Source organism: Patagioenas fasciata, chromosome 1 (genome assembly GCF_037038585.1).
Source record: "Patagioenas fasciata isolate bPatFas1 chromosome 1, bPatFas1.hap1, whole genome shotgun sequence".
Taxonomy (NCBI): Eukaryota; Metazoa; Chordata; class Aves; order Columbiformes; family Columbidae; genus Patagioenas; species Patagioenas fasciata.
Window position 1 is genome coordinate 129,366,293 of NC_092520.1, and position 27,052 is coordinate 129,393,344.

The following is a 27,052-nucleotide window of genomic DNA, read 5'->3' on the forward strand; positions in this document are numbered from 1 at the left end:
ATAAGAGAAGGACAAAAGGCGGGAAAGGCAAGTATTAAGTGATTTCCAAGAGGTTTAGATCAGGTTTACAAGATTTTATACCAAAATGAGAATTTAAAAAAGTTTCTCTAACATCATCACAGGAAGTGAATGCTCGCTCTAAAACAAAGCTTGAACCCTGTTTACAGCAGTATGGGGTCCCACGGGATGACAGATCTGCAGGAAGTGGTGATGAGTACTTCCACAGAAGAGGAAGGGGTGGGATTTCTGGCCAATGATATTGTGCTCTGCAGTTACAACTTCAGAGATAAAAAAGAAACAATAAAAATACTTCCTCAGATTTCCTTTTTTCATTTTCTAAGCATGGGACACATGAATTTATCATAGTAAAATCTAACTACAAGTAGTAAAGCATCACAGTCAGTGACAGAAAAAAGTCCTTTGTGGTCCATTTTGCTGCAATCTTGGGCAAAGGGGAATATAGCCTTGAAGCAAGTGGAGAGTATCATGGATATAAAGTTATATTAGTTTTGGAGGAGACATGACTTTCACGGAATGTTTATGCGTAAGCAAGTGAAGTTCTGCTCTACATAACTGACTGAACTGTCATTGGAGTGGTGATGCAGGATTCAGTTCATACAGTCTTGACTTGAAGATCACAAAAACAACATCTGTAGATGTGCCAACAGAGAGAGGATGTGCTCCTTCCACAGACAGCAGAGCATTGCTAACTCCTATTATTCATCCTTTCTCATCAAAGCAATAAAGAACATCTAAGGTATTTTCTTTATGAAAGGACAGCTTGCAGGTATCTGTTTCAGTGCCTGTTAAGCTTCCTCCAGAGCTGTGTGTGTGATTTATTTTTTATTTGAGAAAATACATCAATCATTCCACCTAGAGATGTGGAGTCAATTATTTCTGTTCCTCTACTGCTGTGTGGTATCCTCTTTGACAAGTCAGCTTTCCAATAACTTGTTTCTTCTTCTGTTTGTTAAGACAATAGACATTGTGAAAGAATGTGAAAGAAGGTAAAGGCAGTAATTACTCTTTCAAGCTACATCTCAAAAAGACTAGATGGAAAATATAGGAGAGAATCAATAGTTTGCTAGGTCCAACATTTGCTAGACGAAAGTGCAAATTATTTTCCTTAGCATATATTGAAATCCTGGCACAGCAGAGATCCAGCTGAATTGGGATTAAAAGATATTCTGAAATTTGCATTTGTGGCTGAGAGTCTCCTGAACAGCAGCCTTGACCAACCCATGGCTAAAATGAGCAATGGAAGCTGAATCTCTTAAAAGCTGTTTCTCCAGCTCAGAGACTGGCAATACATATGTGAAAGAGAGATGTTTCCCGAAGACATGGAGCAAATGCAACAGGAAACCCTAAAACATCGTGACATGAGGATGGACCCAATGCAATGCACGCATCAGATTCTGTCAGGTCTTTTCCATTATGTTTTCTGCTTAAGGCATAAATAGAAGACAACAATCCTCAGTAATGGGTCTGCCAAGCATAGTAGGGAGTAATGTTCTGGCTTAACCTTTATAATCTTAAAGATAAAAGAAGAAGATAATAGAGGATCAGAGGGGTTAAAGGCAGACAGACTATTTGTGTTTCTCCTTATGAACTCAGTGCTTCCAAAGAATGCAGACGTGAAAAAATCCTGCATAAAATGAAGGAGGTAGAAGTAGGATATAGTTCTAATTTCTCATTGCAGACAGAGGAGTGGCTATGAGGACATGGAATGAAATAGGGAAAAGTGAACTAGATGAACTATTGACTATTCAGAGTTTCAATGACTCCTGACTGTCTGGATGTTCCCACAACACTTACCAGGGGTGGGAATTTCATTACAGAAGATTAAAATAAAAAATGTCATCCTTTGGGTAAGCATATAGAGGACTCCAAGCTCTGGACTCATTCATATGTGTGCCTGTTACCATGTGAATATTCATATGTGCACAGTTGTGTACGAACTGACTTTCAGCTTGTCATAATTTTTTCATTTCAGTACCTGTGGAAGGTGGACATCAGTCTGGTGGCAGTTTATTAGGGATACATTTATAGCATGGTTATGTTTTTAGCTGAGTAGTGTCATATGAAAAACTGTCTCTTGTAACAGCTGCCTAATTTACTTAATAAACAGTTAAATTACAGTTGACAGTTTCAGTAACTCTTAATGTTGAGTCATGTTAGTATTCAGACCATCGTACTTCAAAGAGAAAAAACAATGTATGAGTCAAACTTTTACTCCAAGGAAAATATGAATGTTGCAAAATGATAATGGATAAGTTGAACTGAAAACAAACAAACAAACAAATAAATAAATGCATGTGATAGATCCAATAAATCAGGAGTTAACATAATTATTCATTTTAGCAATAATCAAATTTAAGGAACTGAAAAGAAGACTCATTTAAAATTCCCACAGTTTAGAGGGAGTTTAGTTACAGCATGTGTCAAATCATGCACACAAAATCTGAAGAAACTTGAGTGTTCAACCTAAATTCTGTCCAAGACTGCATGAGAAGCTGCTATTAAACCTCAACACAGAAAATTGCTCTTCTGTTTGTTCTTACATGTTCCAACCATAGAACTGTCTTCCTGTGATGATGTTCTATGGTAATGTCTTGTGGCACAGCTTTACTGAGATTTTTAATCTGGGTCCTTGTGGAGAGCTATGCTGAACTAGAATAAGTCGATCACACTACTCAGGAATTAGTATTTCATGTACCATGGCATCTGACTTAACAGAGTAATTTGGCACTTAGTTTCCAGGATCAGCAGGTAGAGGTTGATCAGTGGCAATTTTCCATGTTGGCAATGCACTGCTCTCTTCAGTCCACAAATCACCAAGTAATTTACAACTGCCTGTTACTCAAGCTTGTTTTTCCCATGGGACATTTAAGAAATTGGTAGCGCTGCTGCTCATGTAAGAACACTCTAAACCTGTTTCTCATACAGACAACTCTGTCTACATGTAATCTTAAAGGCATTAGTCTTCTATAGTCTTCTATATACAGACCTTATGTTTTAATAGTAACAAAAGTTAACATAGCACCAACCATTTAACTGATGACTGTCAGGTTCTAGGTTGTGATACTAGTGGTGCTAATGATGCATAGCTAAGTGAACGTGTTTTTCTATTCAGAGCAGTGATGACCTAACAATGCACTCAACTGATGTAATCGAAGAACACATTCAAAGGCTTTTCCTTCATTTCTTATATAGAGGTGATGTCAGGGTTTGTTCAGATAGCTATATTTAGACACTGGTTTAAACGCTGGAAGGTATGTTAGATTTTTTGCTGGTGCAGAGAGGTGAAAAATTCCATGGTGAAAACTACATATACTGTATGCCAGAAATGGTCAAGGAGTTCGATTCATCACTATCACAAGAACATGTTACCATATAATCCTTTCACAAACTTAATAAACTTAAAGGAAATCACACAAACAATAAAAAATACAGAAATCTCAGAAACAAGATTGTGAAAAACATACCAAGCAATTTTAATGGTAAACATAGACACCTTTCTGTACAAAAGGTCATCTACTTGTTTCCAACTCAAACTACTTAGAATTTCATTTCTGACATCAGGTGGTGGACTTTCCTTAACTCTAATCATGTCAATATTAGGCAACTTTTCTCAATGGTCAAAAATGGGAGACTGCTTCAGATAGGATCTCATCCTTCGGAACCTCTCTGTTATAGGGAGGACGTGCTGGTGATCAAACTAATTACATAGATATCCACCATTTAGATTAGATATCTGCCTCTGTAGCAATCGAGGTCTAATACAATGAGCTTCAAGGAAGCTTCTTTCCTTAGCACTCACTTGCTTAGCAGAATTTTGCTGTGATACTTGTTACTTTTAAAAGTATGCTCGTATGACTAGTCTAAATTAACAGTAACTGCAGACTAATTATTATTTATGACCTCTGAAAATAGCAACAGTTAGCAGCGTAGATTTCAACTTTGGTTCATCTGCAAGTGGTCTACTTTTTAACAATAACTTCACCCACTTGGGAGCCTTTTCTATATTATGATAGAAATCTAGACAGCTGTTAAAAGAGGGACAGTTGCATTTCAACCAGAAACACAACGGCATTGAGAAACTAGGCAAAACTTAAACTTTCATGTTTTTTCTTTCTATTTCCCTTTAGGGGAAGCTTATAGTATTTCCCCTTTCTAAGCAGAAGTGCAACAGAACTAAACAGGTATTACTTCGATGCCTTTCAGATTATACTGAAAGTGCCCATTTATTTAATGTTTGCACTTTGCACAATTTACAACTATGGAAAACAAAAGGAACTGAACTTTATCACCTGGCTCAATATCACTTTGAACACCTGCCTTCCGCTTTGACTTCAATAGCTGCATTTGTGGTATGAACTGAATGCTTCCAAATCTCAAACTTAGGGCTACTTTCCAATCAGAAATCCAGAAGGGATTTTTAGCATGCCAGGAAGGCTTACTGGAAACTACTGGTCACATAGTAGCTCAGTTCTAATGAAGGACATGATTCCACAGGCATTAATTTCATATTTACTGGAAGGAGCTCCCTTCAAAATGAGATTATAATTTAAAATACTGTAAATACCACTCCCTAAATAGTAAATGAGAGGCTGTACTTACATCAGCTTCCAGCATTATTTCCTCTTAATATTCTTGCTTTTTTTTCTGAATTTCTTCTGAATATTTGCTTGTTTACTTCTTTTTTTTTTTTTTTTCTGGGCTGTGTCTTCAGTTCTGCTCACTCACCATTTTCCACATTCTGAAGGGCTTTTGCTTCCTTTCCACCCATCAAAATCCTTTCATTACCCTTGTATTTTTTTTTAACTCAACTTGTTCTCTTCATCTTCAACTTACCATGAGATGTTACTTTATCTTGTTCTCCTTATCCTCTACTTCAGAAAGTAGCAGGAGTTGCAAAGCTAACCAGATTTATCAATATTACTAGTATTTAATATCTTTTGGGAATCTGACTTTATAACATTCAGGGATGGTATTGAAATGTTGAATATGGTATGTACAGACAATTTTTGAATACTCCAGAGAAGAATTTATAAACATCATATCACTCACTCCATTGCTATTCCTGGAATACTTTTTTTCAATTGAGAAGATTTTTATATTTATATATGTCTATCAGTCCTTCAGTTTGTCTGATTATTAGGATCTGAAAAACTGATCAAAAAAGTTTGCTAATTTGAGATATTTGTTCCTTCCATACTTTAAAAATTTCAATAATCCAGTCAGGGAGTAGACACATTACTATATGATTTTGAAACCCATCACAGTTGAATATATTTGTTTTATTTACTACAATGTAAAATCATCATATCAATCTGTGAAAGCTGTCATAATGAACTGCTGATCTGTTACTGGTTTGATATCTAGCATGCTTTGCAATGTTTTATTTTATAAGGTGACTAAATTTGGAGAATGAGAAGCAAAACTTCTTGACTCTCAGTCTCCAGGTTAAATTTGTAGAATTAACAGTTAACGTGGAGCTAGACATTTTTAATGTACCAATAAAAAAGTTGAATCAGAGAGGGTACTACTGTTAGCAATCAGGACAAATAACCACGGGCAGAGTTATATGCGGTGCTTTATTTCAGCACTGGGAAACCAGGGGTTCGCATCCAAAACTGGCTTCAGCGGTCAGTTTAAGTTGCACAATATTTATGCAGTCCATTCACATACATATTCATATATTCATTTAGGATTATTAGAATATGTAATAGTTACTCAACATTTATTGCAACATTGATTGCAACACCTTGGAATTACTTTGATCATGTGCAGTGTCCCCTGGTGGTCTTTCAGGGGGTCTTCAGGATGAAGTAAGTAGTCTTCATCACTTCTGTCCTTTTCACCTTTGGGTACTGCACATGTGCACTACTCTATAATTGCATAACTGCTGACTAGCTGAATTTCCAGAGATACTGTGTATATTTCTTCTCATTCTAGGCATATTTGGGCTAAGATAAATGCTAGGTTGATAAGATAAGAATATACTCAAATCCCTTATTAGGTAAAACACAATATGCAAAGGATAAATCAGTTTTGCATTGCATAGATCAGTTTTGCACCTGTTCCAGAAGGGAACATCTTGTAAAATTGATTCTGTTACTAACATTCCCCCACTTTGAAAATGCTTTTCTATTTTTAGACAATGCATTTTCACCTCAATCAATTACTTCAATTATTGATTCATTTACTATGATTTGATTGGTGATTAGGCAGATGTGACAGTTCGCTAATGCAAACCAGACATTATTGCGATATAATCTTGAGCGTGGTAGGACCCACTATTTGCAATTGCCACAGCCTTGGGACTCTTTTCACTCGGATATAGTGTATCCAGGAGTCTACTCCAGCAACTTTGACTGCGGTGAATGTAGTTAGGAGTACTTGATAGGGTCCGTCCCAACGCTCTTTTAAAGGGTTCTTCATTCCAAGTTCTTATATACACCGTGTCTCCAGGCTCTATATCATGTACCGGATTCTCAAGCGCTAGTGGACGATTCCACACTAGTGCGGATCTGAGTCGATTTAATGTCCTGCCAAGAGACAACACATAATTGTACAAGTCCTGATTGCCTTTTACATGTACCTCTGGGTTTGGGTTTGGTGCTTCATATGGTTTGCCGTACAGAATCTCGTATGGACTTACTGACATCCCACTCCTAGGTTTAATCCTAATACGCAACAATGCTACTGGTAAGGCCTGAGGCCATTGAATTTTTGCTTCCTGACAGATCTTGCTAAGTTGCCTTTTCAGGGTTTGATTCATTTTCTCCACTTGTCCAGTAGACTGGGGTCTCCATGGGGTATGTAACTCCCACTTAATTCCCAAACATCTGCTGACTTCCTTTACCAATTGTGCAACAAAGTGCGGTCCCCTATCAGATGATATCCCCAGTGGTACCCTAAATCTAGGGATTATTTCCTTTAGTAACCATTTTACAGTTTCTTTTGCCTGGTTGGTGCGACAAGGGAAAGTTTCCGGCCATCCTGAAAAGGTATCTACCCCAACTAGTATATACCTAAATCCTTGAGTTCTGGGGAGTTCCGCATAATCTATTTGCCAATAATCCCCAGGGTGTATGCCTGTCTTTATTTTCCCCATTTCTATTTTTCTTTTTACTAAAGGATTATTTTTCAAACAAATTTCACACTTAGCTGTAATAGACTTTGCCATTGTTAACATCTGGACCGAGATAATTTGTTTTCTTAGATAAGCTATCAATGTTTCTGCACCCCAGTGACACTTCTGGTGTTCCGTCTGAAGTATTCCTCTCATAATAGTGGTTGGTACCACAACTTGTCCATTGGTGGTTACATACCACCCAGAATTATTGTTGCTGGCTCTTACTAGACTTGCCAATTTTTCATCTTCTGTAGAATATTTAGGTGGTTCTGAAGGTAATAAATCAATTGCTCTTACCTTCTGGGAGACAAGACCCACCATTGTTCTTACTTGCCGTGCTACTGACCAAGCTGTTTGATCAGCAAGCCAATTTCCCTCGATGATTTTTGATGTTCCACTTTGATGGGCTTTACAGTGCATTACAGCAACTTGTGATGGTTTTTGAATGGCATTGATCAGGTTCAGTATCTCCTTCTGGTACTTAATGTTTGTTCCTTGTGAAGAGAGCAGTCCCCGCTCTTTCCAAAGGGCTCCATGCACATGAACAACTCCGAAAGCATATTTTGAGTCAGTCCATATGTTAACTTTCTTGTTTTCGCTGAATTCCAATGCCCTGGTTAAGGCGATTAACTCCGCTTTTTGTGCTGAGGTGTTTGACGGTAAGGGTTTAGCCTCAATTACTGTCTTGGCAGTAGTGATCGCATATCCTGCATACCGTATTCCACTTTCCACAAAGCTACTGCCATCAGTAAAAAGTTCCCAGTCAGTTTCTGCCAGCGGAACGTCTTTCAAATCAGGGCGACTTGCGTGGGTATATTCAATGACTTCCACGCAATCATGTTCCAGGTGTCCTTCTTCAGTACCTGCACCCAAAAACTCAGCAGGATTCATTAAGTTAGTAGTTTTTAGAAGAACATCATCTTGTTCTGTCAGAATTACCTGGTATTTCATCATTCTGCTTGGGGAAAGCCAATGCCCCCCCTTTTGTTCCAGTACTGTTGTCACCATATGGGATACAAACGCTTTTATCCTTTTTCCCATAGTTAATTTTCAGACTTCCTGGATCAGTACTACTGTAGCAGCTACCGCCCGTAAGCACGCTGGCCACCCGGCACTTACCGGATCTAGCTGTTTAGAAAAATAGCCAACAGGTCTTTTCCAAGATCCCAGTCGTTGGGTTAATACTCCCAAGGCAGGTCTTTGTCGCTCATGTACAAACAACTGGAAATCTTTGCTCAAGTCCGGCAGGCCCAAAGCAGGTGCCTGCATCAAAGCTTGTTTCAATTTTTGGAAAGCCTCTCGTTGTGGCTTTCCCCACACTAAGGTCTTATTCTTCTGTGCCTCATATAAAGGTTTGGCAATAAGTCCATAGTCCATGATCCAGAGCCTGCACCATCCTGTCATTCCTAAAAGAGATCTTAATTCATGTAAGTTTCGTGGTTCTGAGATAGCACAAATAGCATGCACACGGTTTATACCCAATTTTTGCTGTCCTTGAAAGAGCTCGCATCCTAAATAGATCACAGTCTCGGATGCAATCTGAGCTTTATTTTTCGATACTTTGTACCCATTCATTCCCAATTGGTTCAGTATTTCAATCGTTACCTGGATGCAGAGTTCTCGTGTCTCAGTTGCAATCAAAATGTCATCCACGTATTGTAGCAACAGGTACCATTGTCGAGGGATCACGACGTGACCTTTCGTAGTCCATTCCTTGAGGTCCTTGGCTAACTGATTTCCAAAGATGGTTGGGCTATTCTTGAATCCTTGCGGAAGGCGTGTCCAGGTTAATTGAGTTTTCCTTCCATTGTGTGGATTTTCCCATTCAAAAGCAAATAGCTTTTTGCTTTCCTGGTCGAGGGGTATGCAGAAGAAGGCATCTTTTAAATCAAGTACAGTAAACCATTTATATTTCTCTTTCACAGATGTTAACAAGGTGTAGGGATTTGCAACTACCGGATAAATGTCCTTAGTGATCTGGTTTACAGCCCGCAAATCTTGGACTAATCGATAATTACCATCAGGCTTCTTTACTGGAAAAATTGGAGTATTATATTCTGATTCACATTCCTCTAGAATTCCATACCTCAAGAATTTTTCAATTAGAGGCACTATTCCTAACCTAGCTTCTAGTTTCAGTGGGTACTGCCTCAACTGTACTGGCTTGGTATCTTCCTTCAGTTCCACTTTAACGGGCTGGGCTGTTTTCGATTTCCCAGGTATGTCAGTCTCCCATACCGTAGGGATCACAGCCTCCTCCACAGCTTGTGGTACCTCCGCTACCGGGTTTTCTTTTAATAGCAGAACTTGTCCTACCTTAGATTCTGGAATTTTCATCACCAGGTTTCCATCCTCGAATGTTATTACAGCATCCGATTTGGTCAATAAATCCCGTCCTAAAAGGGAAACTGGACAGTCTGGAACATATAAGAACTCATGGGTTAATTCCTTTTCTCCAAAACACAGATCTAAGGGTTGTAGGAATGGCCGTACTTCTTCCTTCCCTGTGGCACCAAAAATCGTTGTCGTTTTATGACTTACTGTTCCCTGTAAAGAATTTAGCACAGAATAGGTAGCCCCTGTATCCACTAAAAATCTCACATCCTGGTCCCCCACTTGTATTGTCACCAGGGGCTCCTTATTCTGGGCATCTGTTTTCGTGCTGCCATATAGTCAGCTGTTGTTACTATACTCTCCCAACACCATAGTTTGTACTGCATTTCCTACTGCATTTGGTACCCGACTCACGGGACCCGGCCGGTTTGGGCATTCATTTTTCCAGTGTCCTTCCTCCCTACAATAAGCACATTGATTTAAACCAAGCTTTACAACAGGCCTCAAAGGAGTTCCCTGAACATTCCGAAAAACGCGCCCTCGGCTGTCTCTAGTTCCTCTACCACGGACTCCCATTCCTAATCCCCTGCCTTGTCCTTGGACCAAGGCCAACAAGTCTTGTTGATGACGCCTCGACTGTTCCTTTTCTCTATTATTATAAACTTTCCAGGCTGTTTCTAACATAACATCCAGATCTCGTAATTGCGCTCCCTCCAGTTTCTGTAATTTCTTTCAAATATCATCCTGAGACTGCCCCAAAAAGATTAAAGCCAACTGAACCCTTGCTTGTTCTGTTTCAATATCTAAATCCGTATATCTTTTTGCAGTTTCCTTTAATCTTTCTAAAAAGGCTGAAGGGGATTCGTTCTTTTCCTGCTTAACACTATACAATTTTGACCAATTCATTTGTTTTGGCATAGCAGTCTGAACACCGATTAATAACCAGTCCTGATACCTCCGGAGGCGAAGCTGACCACCTCCAGTATTATAATCCCACCGGGGATCCTCTTTTGGGAAATTTTCATCAACATTACCGCCCACTGTTCCATTCCGAATATCCTCTCTCACTTTATCTCTACCGTATAACCGTATCTTTTTCTGTAGAATCCATTAATGTGTCAAGAATCACCTGCAAATCATCCCAATCAGGATTCTGCGTTTTAATTATCATTTTAATCACCCTTGCAACCTTGTCTGGGTTTTCCCGGTAAGGACCAGCTGATTGTTTCCAGATCACTAAATCTCCTGGTGAAAACGGGACTTTTACATAAACTGGCTCCCCCCCCGACTCCTACCACTTGTCTTAGGGGTGCTATTACATTTGATGGTCCACCCCCCCTTTTGGGCTTCCTTTTCTCTGTTCCTAGTCCTGTGGGATATTGGTGTAGTTGTTACTCCTTTTACACCGGCTGCTGCCCCCTCATCCCCACTGGAATCGACATCGCTTTCAGTAAGACGCACAGGTGCCGAGGGTTTGAGGGGTTTAGGTGCAGAGGGTTCAGTTTCTGAAGGCGCAACATCGAGACACGGCAGATCTAATTTTAAAGCGTTACCACTACTGTTCTCTACAGCCAAACACGTCATGCATTTCTTTTCTGCCGTACATCCCATACATTTATCATTAGTACCGCTCCTCCGGACTAACATTAACCCACATTCCTTCCTCCAGTCCTGTTTTTGTTCAAGATAGAAAAAGAGATCCACATACTGTACCTCATCCCATTTACCTTCCCTTTGACAAAACCTCATTAATTCAACAATAGTTCCATGTTCTAAAGTACCCTCCGGTGGCCAACGTACTTCATTAGGCAAGTCATATTCAGGCCACCAGCGAGTACAATATTCAATGAATTTCTTTTTGCTCATTGATTGTCCAAATCCAGCCTCCTTCCAATGTTTCAATAAACAATTTAATGGTGACATCTTTGTACCATACATCAACACAAAAGAGTAACACACAGACGGTTAATACAGAAAGATAACACACGGATAACTTTGAAATCACCAGTTTCAACAGTGAATACAGATCAAATTACCAGAACGATAAACCAGGTGCTGAACAGCATAAATAACCAGATAAATAACCAGACCAAGTGGTGAGCCTGAATAACACAAATGACAGACCAGGTGCACATAAATAACCAGACCCTAGGTGCCGAGCCTGCGGCATAAATAACCAAACCAAACCAGATGCCGAGCCTGCAGAGGTTTCCCTCTGTCTAATGGAGCTCCCTGCCCAACCGAGCGTGGCTTTCGCCACGTCTGACCGGCAGGCTACCAGATGCCTGACCAGCAGGCTACCAGACCAGAAGGGTACCCAATAATCCAGATAAAACAACGGATAAAGCACCTTCTTACCAGTCAGAGGTCCGTCGTGAGCAGCGGAGGGTCGGTCGCGTCCGATGCGCTCCCCAAGAATACCTCGGTGCTAGCTGGAGCAGGATCGAGACGCGATCCACCTCAGTGCTCGCGAGGTCCCATCTGGGTCGCCAAAAATGTTAGCAATTAGAACACATAACCACGGGTGTAGTTATATGCGGTGCTTTATTTCAGCACTGGGAAAACAGGGGTTCGCACCCAAAGCTGGCTTCAGCGGTCAGTTTAAGTTGCACAATATTTATGCAGTCCATTCACATACATATTCATATATTCATTTAGGATTATTAGAATATGTAATAGTTACTCAACATTTATTGCAACATTGATTGCAACACCTTGGAATTACTTTGATCATGTGCAGTGTCCCCTGGTGGTCTTTCAGGGGGTCTTCAGGATGAAGTAAGTAGTCTTCATCACTTCTGTCCTTTTCACCTTTGGGTACTGCACATGTGCACTACTCTATAATTGCATAACTGCTGACTAGCTGAATTTCCAGAGATACTGTGTATATTTCTTCTCATTCTAGGCATATTTGGGCTAAGATAAATGCTAGGTTGATAAGATAAGAATATACTTAAATCCCTTATTAGGTAAAACACAATATGCAAAGGATAAATCAGTTTTGCATTGCATAGATCAGTTTTGCATCTGTTCCAGAAGGGAACATCTTGTAAAATTGATTCTGTTACTAACACTACCAAAGAGTGTATAATAAGCATAGAGTTCTGTGTAGGCTCCATATGAAGGGTTCACCTCGCAAAGAAGTGAACTTCAATTACACTTGAAAATGTCTGAATAATAAAATAAAATCAGTATCCTCAAATAACAGATTTTTGCTCTTGGCTTTGTTTTATGGAGAGAAGGGATGAAATGGGAATGCAGGAGTAAATTCTGCCCTGAAGTTAGCTAACTCATTATAAAGTCTTAATTGAGTGAAGGTTCTTGTTAGTGTTAGAGTTAAGAGGGAGTACCATAGCCCACTTAGGCTTGATTGCCTTGCTAACTCCAGTGCAAACTGTAACCTCCACTCCCTCCTCCCTACTCCCTACAGTAGTTCTTGCCATCAGCACAGCAAAATGGAATTGATTTATGATCTCTCTGTGCCTTGTACCATGATTTTTAACCATTTCCTAGCATCTTTTGTCTACAGAAAGTTACAAATATTAAGGACATAAAAGCCATTTACTGCAGGAGTATTTGAAATTATCATTGAAGATTGGGAGCTAATTGGTCACACTAAGACAAATACAATTTAGTGTTATTGTTCCCATTTGACATGCGATGGAATTGAGATATAGAGTTGAGTTACCCAATGAAATAAAAGTATTTGGCAGCACAGCTACTGTCACATTAATGCACTTTAATTTAACATCTGAGATGAAATACAAGAGACCTTTTCCTCAATCCATCCAGCTGGATATACACGATATGTACCGGATGGGCTCAGATCAGCTTTACGGTCAAGCAGACATCCAGATGGACCTTGGCAGGTTGGAGAAATGGTCTGACAGGAAACTCCTAAAGTTCAACAGGGGAAGTGCAGAGTCCTGCACCCGGATAGAAGCAATCCCACATACCAATATATGCTGTGGGTCACCTTGCTGTAAAGCAGCTTGGCAGAAAAGGACCTTGACATCCTGTTGGACACCAAGTTGAGCAGGACCCAGTAATGTGCCCCTGCCATGAAAAAAGCTAATGGTATCTTGGGCTGCAATAGGTAAAGTATTACCAAAAGGTCAAGGCAGGTGATCTTTCTCCTCTACTCAGCTCTGGTGAGGGTGTACCTGGAGCCCTGTGTCCAGTTCCGGATTCACCAGTACAAGAGAGGCATTAACATATTTGAAAGAGTCCAGCAAAAGGCCACAAATATGAGCATCCCTCCTATGGGGAGAGGCTGACTGTTCAACCTGGAGAAGAGAAGGCTCAGGAGGAATACATCAATGTGCACAAATACCTGAAGGAAGGATGCAAAGAGGACCAAGCCAGGTTCTTTTCAGTGGTGCCTAGTGAAAGGACAAGAGGCAATGAATATAAACTGAAACATGGAAGGCGCTATTTCAACTTTAGGAAACACTTTTTTTCTTCAGGATTACAAAGCACTGGCACACGTTGCCCAGGCTGCAAAGTCTCCATCCTTGGAGATATGCAAAAGCAGTCTGGACATGGTTCTGGACAGCCTGATCCTGTTTGAGCAGGACGGGTGGAACCAGATGACCTCCAGAGGTCTCTTCCAACCTTAAACATCTGGTGATGCTCAGATCTTTTCATACTTTTCAGTAGCACTGATTAAGTTGGTGCTAAAGATACACAAAACATTTGAACACTGAAATCCGAACTTTGATATGATTCAGAAGTCTAGATCAGTTATCTATATTTTTGAGACCCATAAGTGTGAGGGGGAACATATTCTAGATGGCAAGCAATAGTATTGCATAGAGATAGAGATAGAGATAGAGATAGAGATAGATCGTTTCATTTCACTAGCATTTTGCAGCTTGATTTCATTCCTGTTAGGTCACTCCAAACACCGAAATTCTTGATAAAAAGAATGTCAATCAAATCAATCTGCTGCAAAGCTGAATTTTCTAGTATGAGTAATAGCTGTCAGAAATAGAAATACCCCATCAAACCAATAAAAATGCTGTGAAATTCGGAGGAAAAAGATCAGTTTCAAATCATAATGGCAAAGCCTATCTACACTCAAATAATGGAAATGTTTTTTGAAAACAGTAGAAAAATATTTTGATATTCCAGAATATTTTCCCCAAAAACCTTAGGAAAATCAGTCAGTCAAGCAGTGTCTCGAGCATTTATTTACATAATTTTTTTTTTTTTTTATCTGAGCAAATTTCCATTTTCTATGTGTGTATTGGAGTAACCTTATTTAAATAATAATTCCCAGTTTGATTGCTATGTTTGTAACATGTACTTTAGCCCCATCACTGCTCTGTAGAAATTCCCCCTTGGTACATGAACCAATGTGAATGCAGTGGCATCCAAACTTGTCTGTGCTTGTACTTTGTTTTGGTGCCTGCTGAACTGTGAGGAAAACCAATTCTATCTACCTGCTGTGTCTCATTTGACTTTTCTGAGAACAGATAATGGGTCAGCTATTTCGAAGCCCCTAAATGGTTGATCAGTAGTGAGTGATAGTTCATTTTGAGAAGGCAATACAGGATTTTATCTCTTCTAGGCCTTTTCCTTGTCAAAAGTCAGGCTCTTTATGTTTAACCACTTTTCAAGAGACTATTCTCCAATTAAAAGAACTAGAACAAATGCTGTTTGTCTGGGTTTTTTTATAAGTGTTCCTGAGAATACAAGGATCACTGCTGTCCTTAAATGACATAAAGTTTGCTGGTGTTCCTATCTAACCTGAACCCACTTACAAAGACCCCCATGTGAGACAGATGATAGGCAGCTATATAGACTTAGTTGCATAGGTCCCCACACAACCGGTCTTTAAAACCATGCATCCATTTGCATGAGGACAGATCTCTCATCTTGACTGTCCCTATCACTTGGAGGAAACAGAGGTTCACGATCCCCGTAACGAAGGTTCTCACACTTATTCATGTAAACCCTCTCTCTACCACCCCGCAAACCTTTTGAAAGGAAAGAATCTGTCTTACATCCATCAGGGTAGCAAGACTCCCAGGGGATTTATCCTCATAAATTTTAACAGACAGACTGTACCCAGAGACCTGGTTGAAGCCAGCCTGCCAAATCTGCAGCAGATTACAATCATTCCAACTCATACTTTACAGGTCAAAACAAATTTTATTTGATTTCTGGTCATGATTAGAGAATGAGGCTGCTGTCCTTGGTTTAGGGTGACAGCTAGACGATACTGTTGCTTTGTTGTGTCTGTTTAACGAGAGATCTGTGACCTAACTCAGCCTCACCTGTCGGTTTCTGAGTTGGTGTACTTTTCATGCTCATTCAGGTGAGTAGCATGAGAGAGAAGAAATGAGAGCCCAGCTCCTGGGCCTCACATTCTTTTAAATTGTGTGGCAGTTGCACAACCCCCTCTATCCCCCTCCCACTTCCTTCCATATGGAAGGTGCAGGCACATCCCCCTCTCCCTCAACACATCTCCCTCACCTCTCCTGCAATGGGGTTAACAGCTTCTTTTGTTTGACCCCAGGGCCCGTTTGCCAGGGTCGTTAAGAGAGAGGAGGAGGGGGTGCAGAGGCGCCAAGGAGCAAGAAGTTTCAGGGCACCCTATAGCCAGAGTGGGGGTGTAGAGAAGCTTCTGGAATGCCCACAGTTGGATCAGACACAGCTATATAAATGGGACGCCCACCGAGGCATGCGTTTTGGCATGTTCTCTTGGAGTCGTGGGCCAAGAATACTGTCATTGAGATCCCTCCCCTTAGGCAGGATCGCTGCCTAAGGTAATCTCCCGGGATTGGGACCGCCTCACCGCACAGTGTGGGTAAGTGATAACCTACTTAATATTTCCTCTCAGGATTTGTGGGTGCTTTTCCTCACTAGAGAAAGTGAGGGTATTCTGTGCCTAAATATGAGCACGTAAGTTTGTTTCCTGAAGTCAGGGATGGTTCTGATGTTGTTTTTGTGAGCCACATGTATGCACAATGTGGATCTCCATTGTTGTTATTTGCTGCACCCAATAATTTCCTCAACTGATATTCGAACCTGTATTTATGTTACTGGAGTGCTAAAACGTTCTTTACCGGTTAATTTGCTGCACCTTTTGACCAGAATAAAAGTTTGTTCTGGACCTTGTTGTCTGCCTAAACTAACTTTGGGGTGCCTCCATGACAAATTATCAATCTAGCACGATGAAATTTTTGTTCAGGGATAGCAAGAACCTGCAAGTATATTTTTATAGATGGAACAGAAGTTTGCATTAAAGACAACACACAGAGATTCCTTTTCAGTCCCTTTGCTGATAAACTTTAGGTTTAATGACTCACACAGAAGGACAATAACATCTTAGGACAGCTGAAGGACATGGGTAGCTGTTCCTTGGGGCTGGGTTTTAAGCATATGTATGTGGGCCTTGCTTGTGGTGGAAGGAGACAGAGGAGAGAAGTTTACCAGAAGAGCTTCAAGCAAACCTTCCCATTTGGTCTCCTGTCACTATCATTGTTGCCTTTTCTGCAGATAGTGTCAAAATATACCTGAAAGAGAAAGAAAGTGAAAAGTAGACAAAAGTAACACCCGATAGCCTTTGGCACTTCTAATTCTGCTGTTTCTCTTAAAAAAAAAAAATAAAAGAAAAGAAAAACTGTTCATGAAAATACGTGCCGGGAAGTCCTGCATGGAATATAAATAAGACTCTTCAGGAAACACAACAGACTTCTTACAACTTCTGAAGAAAGCTACCTCTCTTTAAATCAGGAAGTAGTTTTGAAGACCAGTGTGTATTAGCTCTCCTTCACTCAGCAACTCTCCAGCAGGTTGTCTAACTCTGGAACTCGTCCAAGTTGCTTGACTCCGCCAAGTGTTGCAACTCACTGTCACTCTTCTACTCTGACCTTTTCTGCAGAAGCAGCTGCTTCCTGCTTGGATTGCCTTATTCCAGTTGGAACAGGGGGAGAAAGTGACATTTACAGACACACACTAGAGGGAGAAAGAGATGGAGGTGGTTGGCTGAGTTCTACTGAGGAAGGCACAGAACCATACCTAAAGAACAAAGTAAAGGACACTGCAGCCACAATGGCATAGGTGATTTGACAACTGAGAATTCAGCAGCTCCAAAGTGTCAGGGAGAGCACAACAGGGATCATAGGAATCTTTTGCCATCATTAATAGTTTGTGGTCGTGAGTGAGCCATACTTTGAACTTTGGCCCAATTGCTACCAGAAATGTGATGTGTCACACCCATGTTTATTACATATACTATATGATATGTCTCTTCTGTGCTGAAATGTTTTTGAAGAGGGACAAAATTTTAAAGTATTTTTAAATTGTGTGACTGTGGAGGAGAGTAAAACAGAGATTATAGGAATCTTCCACCATTCACATGCAAATACTTAGGAGGTAGAAAGGCAGCCAATGAGAAATTGTATAGCCTCTTCAACAAAGCTTAATTTATGTGGTCACAGTAAACTGATGTTATGTGCTTTGGCTGCCACTGAAAGCAGAAATCTTCTCCCTCTGTCCAAAACTTTCTGCTTCATCACCCTTCTTGTGCCGGGACTAGTGCTAATGTGGCTGTGCTGTGAGATGGGGCAAAGAAGTGAGCTTGTTGCAGACTATAAACCTGAGAAAAAAGTTTGTTTTCAGCTGGATGGGTTCTTGACATGTTGTGAAGTGAACAAGAACTAACCCCAACACCAGAAAATACAGAAGAATACCTATCTGGGGCAGAGACAAGGGTGGGGCTGAGCACCTCACTCAAAATGGTTGTGCAGCTGCAACCCAAGACACAACATACTACCTGTTGATTCACCTTGCTCTGCTGCCATGCTTTTGACGTCATCCTCTTTTGATAATGACATGCAATGAGGTGGGGGTTAGCCACACAGTCTGAAAGTATGCTAGCAAGGGGAATACCACTTCAACACTGACGTGTGCTTGCTGAATGCATAGCAAACTAGTTCTTCTGAGTTTTAGCTATCTGAAAAGTATTTCATCCTTATTTGCAGGATAATTGCTACAAATTTTCAGGATCCATAGCACAGGGGCATAGCATCAGTGCTACTTAAAAGACATCTAGGAGAAGGAGGGGATGATCAAGCTGAACTGCTGCTGGGCAGTTCAAAATACAGCAAGAGAAAAAAACTTCCGTCAAGGTAAAAAAAAAATCATGTTGCTAACATCGTAGCTGCTGTGCACTCTGCCCTTGCAAGGTATTTGGGGAAATTGAGTACTGCAATGTTGATGATTATTTCCTGTGGGTGGCCAAACAGGTGAATCACAGGACTGGTTTGACCAGTTATTTATTCTATTTGGCTTAATCATGATGGCTTGCACCTGAGGAATTCACGAATATGAAGGCAATAAAATTTGGCTTGAGAACCAAAGTCCAGAGGGCCAATAATTGTACAGTAACTAAAAGGTTAGCAAGGAGAAACTATAAAGGTTCACTACCACTGAATTAATGAACTGTTCAAAACGAATAATGAAATTAATATAACAAGTATGAAAACAGTAAAGAGGTGAGATGTTCGAATATTTTCATTGTTAATGACTTCCTTTTTAAAATGTCAGCCTATTTAAAAGTAGGAAGATAATAACAATGAGAATATTGCAACACTTAGGGCTAGAAGTAGCCACAAGCTGATAAGAGAAGTGAACAGTCTCAGAGCCAACATCCTTCAGAAAACTTTATCCCATTCTGTAAATGAGTGAAACAACTTTCTGCTGGAATCATGTGTTCAGCCTTGGTTATTGCATCTCATAAAAATGAGAAGAATGTAAGAATGAATACAAAAACTTATTTAAAGCATGAAGAAATTATTTGATATGAAGTTGAATTGTTTGGTTTAGAAACTGCTAAGTGGGAGGGTGTGTGCAAAGAGGGAGGACTTCCTAAGACAACGAATGCAAACAGAAGGATGATCCTGTTCTTCGTATAATGGAAGAAATAAGACATATCGTCAATCAAATTTTGAAAAGTGCTTTTTACAGGAAGTGTAATTTAGTTCTGGAACAGGATATAGTGGGGTAAAAAGAAATAATCTAGAGTATGGAGTTTTATAGTACTTAAGGTCGATTACATTCATACCATAGCTAGTAGCATAAATCTACTGAATGCAGTCGGAGATGCAAGGAACTTGTTTCATGGCATTCTCAAGGAAAAGCAGATTCTTGAGGTACTGTAGATTCTCCTATTATCAATGTTGTTACGCTAGTTTACATCATATCTCCCCGACAAAATTGCCTTATGTATTTCATGAGTGGATGTGATCCTGATATTTGCATTTAACAAAAACTCTGGCATCTTTCTGCATAAGTGTCACTGGCTGTGTTCCCTGACAGAACACTTAGTGAGCTGCCATTGTGTCACAGTATGGCCAAGGCTATGTTACCCTAGTTTCACACAATAAAAAGGGAAATTGTTACAAGCATCATGTAACCCTGAATTTTAACTGTTGTGCATGGTCTTGAATAACTTTTATTACCTCTCCCCATTTTCAAACTAAACATCTGCAGGGTAGAGCTTCCCTTTTGGTTGACTCATGTCTCCCAGTAGGTCAATGTTGATTAAATCTTTGACTGTCTCATAGAGTCGTACAATGGTTTGGGTTGGAAGGGACCTTCAGTGGTCATCTAGGGACATCTTCAACCAGATCAGGTTGCTCAGAGCCCCATCCAACCTGGCCTTGAATGTCTCCAGGGATGGAGCATTTACAACATCTCTGGGCAACCTTGGCCAGTGTTTCACACAATCACTGTAAAAAATTTCCCAGTCTTTAAAGAGCTACTGAAATTTCCCTTAATTTAGGGTAAGTCTCAAATCAAAGGTAAAATATCTACACCATAGAAATATAATAACTTACAGTTTAACCAAATTTAAGCAATGCTTGGCATCAGTTTGTACATTTAATTAATAACACCAATACATTTTATTTAAACTTTTAAAAATTCTTCTGTCTGAACTTTTTTCTTTTCCTAGCACATGGTATGCACCTATGGGGTAACATATCATAATTCTTGGTTGCATTAAAAATAGAGATGAGTTGATCTTTCAAAGGTTTTTATTTCTTTAAATTGTTACATATGGGGTGTTTCAAAAAGATGGACCAAATTTGAAATCACTACTACTTTGAAATTGGGTTCAGATTTTTAAAATACCCTCTATATTTGGACTATGCACTTTAAAATTATTATATATGATTAGATCATGCATGTATTGTTGGATAATGCATAACATTTTTCAACAATGCATGCATTCCTGATGTAGTTAAGGCCAAGTGCTATCAGTGTTCCATATTACATCAATGTTGTTTATTCAGATATCTAAAAAGCACCCCACCGCCTAGCAGGAACTGGAATTTCATGTAGAACTGTCTGGGACATTCTTTTAGATGATTACATAGATAACGTTGAGGAATGCAGCACTGCTAATAGAGTATTAGGAAAGCAGACATTACCATAAGTGACTGCATTTTTAAAAGTGACTTTTTCAAAGAGGTTTATCTAAAGGTTTAGAATGTAACACAAACAGCCCACAGCTGTTACATTTTTATGAGCTAAATCCTACTCTCAGTGATACTGTCCAATGCCTTCAATCTCAGTTAGCGTGTCCTAGTGGGTTCAAGAACGGATGACCTTTGAACGAGTATTCACCTCCTACTCTGTTTTCTCATGAGGTTTCACAAATAGTTGAAGGGTATTTTCATGTTCGAAATCCAGTTTGATTTTATTTTTAAATTAGAATAGTGTCATTCTAGTCGGAAGGGACATACATCATCTAGCCTAACTGCCTGATCACTTCAGGGCTCACCAAAAGTTAAAGCATGTTATTAAGAGCATTGTCCAAATGCCTTTTAAACACTGACAGGTTTGGGGCAATGGCTACCTCTCTATAAAGACTGTTCCATTGTTTGACCACCCTCTCAGCAAAGAAATGTCTCCTAATGTCAATGCCAAACCCCTCCTGTTGCAGCTTTGAACCATTCCCAGACATCCTAGCACTGGATCCCAGAGAGAAGATATCAGCACCTACCTCCCTCTCCACTTTCCCTCCTCAGGAAGCTGTAGAGAGCAATGAGGTCACCCCTCAGTCTTCTTTTATTCAAACTAGATAAAACCTGGTGTCCTTGGCCACTGCTCATAGGACATACCTTCAACCCTTTCACCAGGTTTGTTGCCCTCTGCTGGATGCATTCCAGGACCTTAACATACTTCTGAAATTGTGGGGCCCAGAACTGCACACAGTATTCAAAGCAAGGCTGCACCAATGCAGAATACAGCAGGATAATCACCTCCTTTGACCAGCTGGTTATACTATGTTTGCTGTACTCTGGTGCATGATTTGCCCTTCTGGCTGCCAGGGCACACACTGCTGACTCATATTGAGCTGCTGTCGACCAGAACCCCCACATCCCTTTCTGCAGGGCTGCTCTCCAGCCACTCCTCTTCCAGTTTGTACTTGTGTCCGGTGTCATTCCATCTCAAGTGCGGAATCTAGCATTTGTTCATTTTAAATTTCAGCTGTTGATGATTGCCCAATATTCCAATCTACCCAGAACCCTCTGTAAGGCCTCTTGTCCCTCAAAAGAGTCAACAGCATCTCCTAGTCTGGTATCACCAGAAAACTTGCTAATGATGCATTCAACTCCTGCATCCAGATAACTGATAATTACATCAAACAGAAGTGGCCCCAGAACTGATCCCTGAGGAACACTGGTGATGACTTGTCACCAGCCAGATATAGCCCCACTTAGTACAAGCCATGCCATTCAGGTAGTTCTTCACACACTTCACAGTGTACTTGCTCATCTCACTGTTAGACAACTTGTCCAGAAAGATGTTGTGACGGACAGTATCAAAAGACTTACTAAAATCCAGAAAAATTGCATCTACTGGCTTTCCTTCCTCCACTAGGTGGGCGACCTTATCATAGAAGGATATCAAATTAGCTAGACAGAACATTTGCTTTGTGAACCCTTGTTGACTGTGCCTGATTATTGCATTGTCCTTTAAATGCCTTTCAACAGCACCTAGATTATTTTCTCTGTAATGTTCTGGGTACTGAGGTTAGACTAACAGATCTGTAATTTCCTGGATCTTCCTTTATATGACCTTCTTGTAAAGTACAATAATGTTGGCTAGCTTCCAGCTTCCAGTCAGTGATGACCTACCTGAATTCCCAAGGCCTTTGGTAGATGACTTCATCAAGTAAACAGACATGTGAATAGAAATAAATGGGGAAAAAATCTACTTAAACACAGTTTTGTGGTCTACTCTACAAAAAGAGATGTCTTTAGCAGGTCTACTTTAACAAAAGCTGTAGGACAGCTTTATGAGAAACATGTAGATAGCCTGTCACAGTGATGTGAGAAACTCAGGTTCTAGTATTCACTGTCCTTGATTCAAAGTAGGGATGAGTCTTTCCTTGCAGGAGACTGCTCATATTACTGAACTACAGGATTTTTCCACAATTAGCCATTCTTCATCTTTTTAACATTTCCACCTGGGGACACTGAAAGCAGTTTAATATGGAATACTTGGGAGGAGTTGTCATAGCCATTTCCTGAGACTTTGATTCAAATCCTGCTCTGAATCGTATGTTACATGTTTTTAAACTCCACTGCCACAGTGTAGGTGACTAAATTGAAAGATATGATAAGGTACACTCTCCAGTGTATCAGATCAAATAGCTCAAGTGTGATACTGTTTGTTTTGACAGTCATATACTCCATAGACATTTGTATGTTCAAATATGTTTTCTTAACTAAAAATAACCTGATTAGAACCTCATACATATTCACTTCTATGCTGCATTTATGCATCAGAAGTTTAGTATGCAAGTGCTTCTTAAAGCTCAATCTTCTGGGACAAAATAGTATTTAACGTGTTATAGACACAAGTACCTTATAACGCCATAGGATCTGGATTCCTTCTAATGAAGATCCTTCCCCTTCAAAACATTTCTCAAAGAACTCAACCCCTAAGACTTTTAAAACCAAGATATATCAGAGGTGAGAGAAAATCCTTATCTTCAGTGTTACAGATACCTGGAACAGATAGAGAAGTAGATATTATTTTTCCAGCCAACCATCACTAGTTGTATTTTGGAAAATAACTCCAGTCCAGTAAGGAAAGATCACAAGTTTTATTTGGAACTTTCTAAGTTTTTGATTTTTATGATCAGAATAGAGGAGTATTTAGTACTGTTCCTTAGAATTGTTTTCCTCAAATTGATCTGAAATAATAAACTATTATTTTACTGGTTTTAAAATTGGACTGTGTCTGTGGTGTCTGAGATCAAAGAGGCAAATTTTCTCTCTGGAATGACAGCAGAGTCCAGTAGTAATGCTAAGGGACTGTATGCGATAGTATTTTCTTATCATTTGATTTACAATTTCCTCCTGTCCTACTTTTGTTAAAAACAAGTTTCTCTTTTAGTGAATTTTCCTGTCAGCTAAAGCCTTCTTATTAGCTGCATTCTCCTGAAAACCAGATACATGTTTTGGTAGACTTAGCAATGGTATGCAAGGTCGCTGGACTGATAAACATGGATGTACATACCGCAAGAGGGGCAACAAGAAGTAGTGACTGAAACTGACCAACTGAGTATACCATCCCATTCACGTGATACTGCATATAAAAATGGGAGATCACAAGGATCTTATCCCTTTTCCTTACGGCAGATATTAGAAGAGGACCTTGTGAGTCATCCCTGCGAACTGAGGCCTAGTGAATCCAGTTCCAGTTGGCTGCAGACTCCAGTCCAGGACTTACTGCCAGGTACCGGCACTACACCTGCCTGAGCAGTTGCTGGGACTTTCAAGATTGGTTTTGTATATTTTGTATTATTTTCTCTATTTTTATTGGTAGCATTAGTAAAACATTTTTAATATTTCCAACTGTCCTCTCTCTGTCCTTCTTTCCCTCCCAATTGCCTGTCCTTAGTGGGAAGCTGGGAGAGAGAAGGGCTAAAAGGGGAGAAGGGTGGGAAGAGGGGGTTAACAATACATCTACCACGGTTTTATTGTCGCCCCGCAATCAAAACCTCTACACATCCCCTGCATAATAAATAGAAAAAAAAAAAAAAAAATGAGACGCTCAGTTGTAAACAGCAACATGAACATGAAATATATAACTTCATACCTCAGTTTGGGCTAGAAATTCCATGATGATAATTTGCACTGCAGTATAACAGGTAACATGATCTACACTGAAGTGCCATGAATCTAACTTGCTTTCAGCATCTATTCAGTGTTTTTTTCCAGTTCCTAGAAGAAGACAACTCTACCTGGAATATTGAAGAATGGAAACAAGCAAGGTGAATATACAGAAACTGGACTGGTATAAGTATACCCACACTGATGGTACATTAGGAAAGTAAACGACACTTCAGTCTGTGTGATAATATAGCACAGTGCATATATCATTTTTGTTTCTATAACCGTTTGAAAATCAAGGCTCATAACTTTCACTTTTCTCCTCTATCAGAAAAGATTTCATGGTTGTTGTCAATGTATCTTTTTCCTCCAGACACCGTAAGAACATTTTACCCATGTAATTATGGAAAGGTAGAATGCTTACATTTTATATATATATATATATATATATACTTAATCTGCTTTTATATTTTTTCATTCTTTTCTAATGTCACATGTATCCCTTGAAAAAGAAAGAGGCAGAAGTTCTCCATAGCAAATAGATCAGAAGCATGCAGTGCTGGAACACTAAGTTTCCTCCTCACTACATGTCATTGTGTATCCTGGCCAAACAATACTCAATGGTACATTTGGATTTTGAGAAAACTGAAGAAAGGGGAATACATGTTCTGAGCAGCAAATTTCTAATCCAGTGTACCATTTCTATTGATACCTGGATATGATTCTGAAGAAGGTAAAAGCGTACTGACAGTCAGTACCTTGGAAAAGAATCTGTTCACTTTTGGCTTTTATTTTGAAACAAAGGCTACATTTTCAAGGTTTACCGGAAAGTCCCTAAAGAATTGCCCCAGGTATATTATTTCCAATAATAAACTGAATATAGAATCACAGAATAGTTTGGGTTGGAAGGGACCTTTAAAGGTCATCTGTTCCACCCCCACTGCAATAAGCAAGGACATCTTCAACTAAATCAGGTTGCTCAGAGCCCTGTCCAACATGACCCTGAATGTTTCCAGGGAATGAGGTAACTACCACCTCTCTGGGCAATATGTTCCAGTGTTTCACCACCCTAACTGTAAAAAATTTCTTCCTTGTATCTAGTCTAAATCTACCCTTTTAGTTAAAAACTATTACCTTTTGTCATATCACAACAGACCATGCTATAAAGTTTGTCCCCATCTTTCTTATAAACTCCCTTTTACGTACTGAAAGGCTGCAATAAGGTTTCTCTGGAGCCTTCTGTTCTCCGAGTGGAACAACCCCAACTATCCAAGCTTTTCTTCATAAGAGAGGTGTTTGATCCCTCTGATTTTGTGACCCTCCTCTGGACTCTCTTCAACAGGTTCATGTTTTTCCTGTGTTGAGAACTCCAGAGCTGGACACAGTACCCCAGGTAGGGTGTCACGAGAGCAGAGTAGGGAGGCAGAATCACCTTCCTTGACCTGCTGGCCATGGTCCTTTTGACGTAGCCCAGGATATGACTGGCTTTCTGGGCTGTAAATGCATATTGCCCGCTCATGTCCAGTTTTTCATCCACCAGTACCCTCAGCTCCTTAGTGTCCTGGCAATTCTGGTTTCTGCTGAGGTGGAGAGGAGGAGGGCAAAAAGCAAGCAGATACTATCTGTCTTGTTACATTATTCCTTAAGAGCCAGAAGGATGAAGTAACAGCTTGTCCTTCCAGTGAATTTGGCTAAAATAGCTATTAATGAATGATCTGTGTGACACTTAGTCCTAAAAGGCTCCTGGTGATTTAATGTTACCTTTCTTACAAAACAGCGTACACTTCCAAAGAACAATATTTATTTACTCTGAAAAAAGATCTGTGTTGTTCTGTGGATTCTTGCAGAACAGCTGTTACATAAGGTTTTACTAAGACAGTAAGTCTAATTAAGTCCTTTGTATGGATAATTCCTAAATTACATATTTGTATGTGTGTTTGGAGGAGCAAGACAATGAAAGGAGCAAGAGGGGAAAGACACTAGTTTGGTTTGCTTAATTTCATACCAATGGAGTCACCAAAGCATATTCAGAGTGAGGAACAGAAAGACCAACAGAAAGTATTAATACATCAAGAGATTATGTGCTGAAATTCCTTGTTAGTGTTGACCCTTTCTGTAACATCTTCAGCTGTCAGCATATATATGTGTTTAAACTGTTCCTGGGTAGAAAGTGTATGGATGTTGGAAGACCACTTTCCAGAGAACTCCTGCTGTGGCAAATAATGCCTGTATTATAGAATCACTCGTAATCTTTTTTGTTATCAAAATGATGAATGATTACAAAAACTAACTATAAGCAAGTTTTTTTATTCCTATAGACCAACAGAACAATTTTGATGAGGTCTTCATTTTATTCAAAAGATGCTTTAGAAATATATTTAAACTATCTGAAAAAAATATATTTTATCTGCATATTATTGTAGTTTATATCAGG

The 27,052-nt window shown here is 39.8% G+C and overlaps 1 long non-coding RNA gene across 1 annotated transcript; it reads right to left on the reverse strand.

Annotated features, from left to right (window-relative positions):
- Positions 1-16,748: 16,748 nt before the first annotated feature.
- LOC139829128 (uncharacterized) lies at positions 16,749-25,558 on the reverse strand. The gene is made up of 3 exons (XR_011741416.1): positions 24,605-25,558; positions 23,365-23,508; positions 16,749-16,998 (listed from the first exon to the last, which is right to left on the reverse strand). It is a non-coding gene; the product is annotated as an uncharacterized lncRNA (long non-coding RNA).
- Between the last annotated feature and the right edge of the window lie 1,494 nt (positions 25,559-27,052).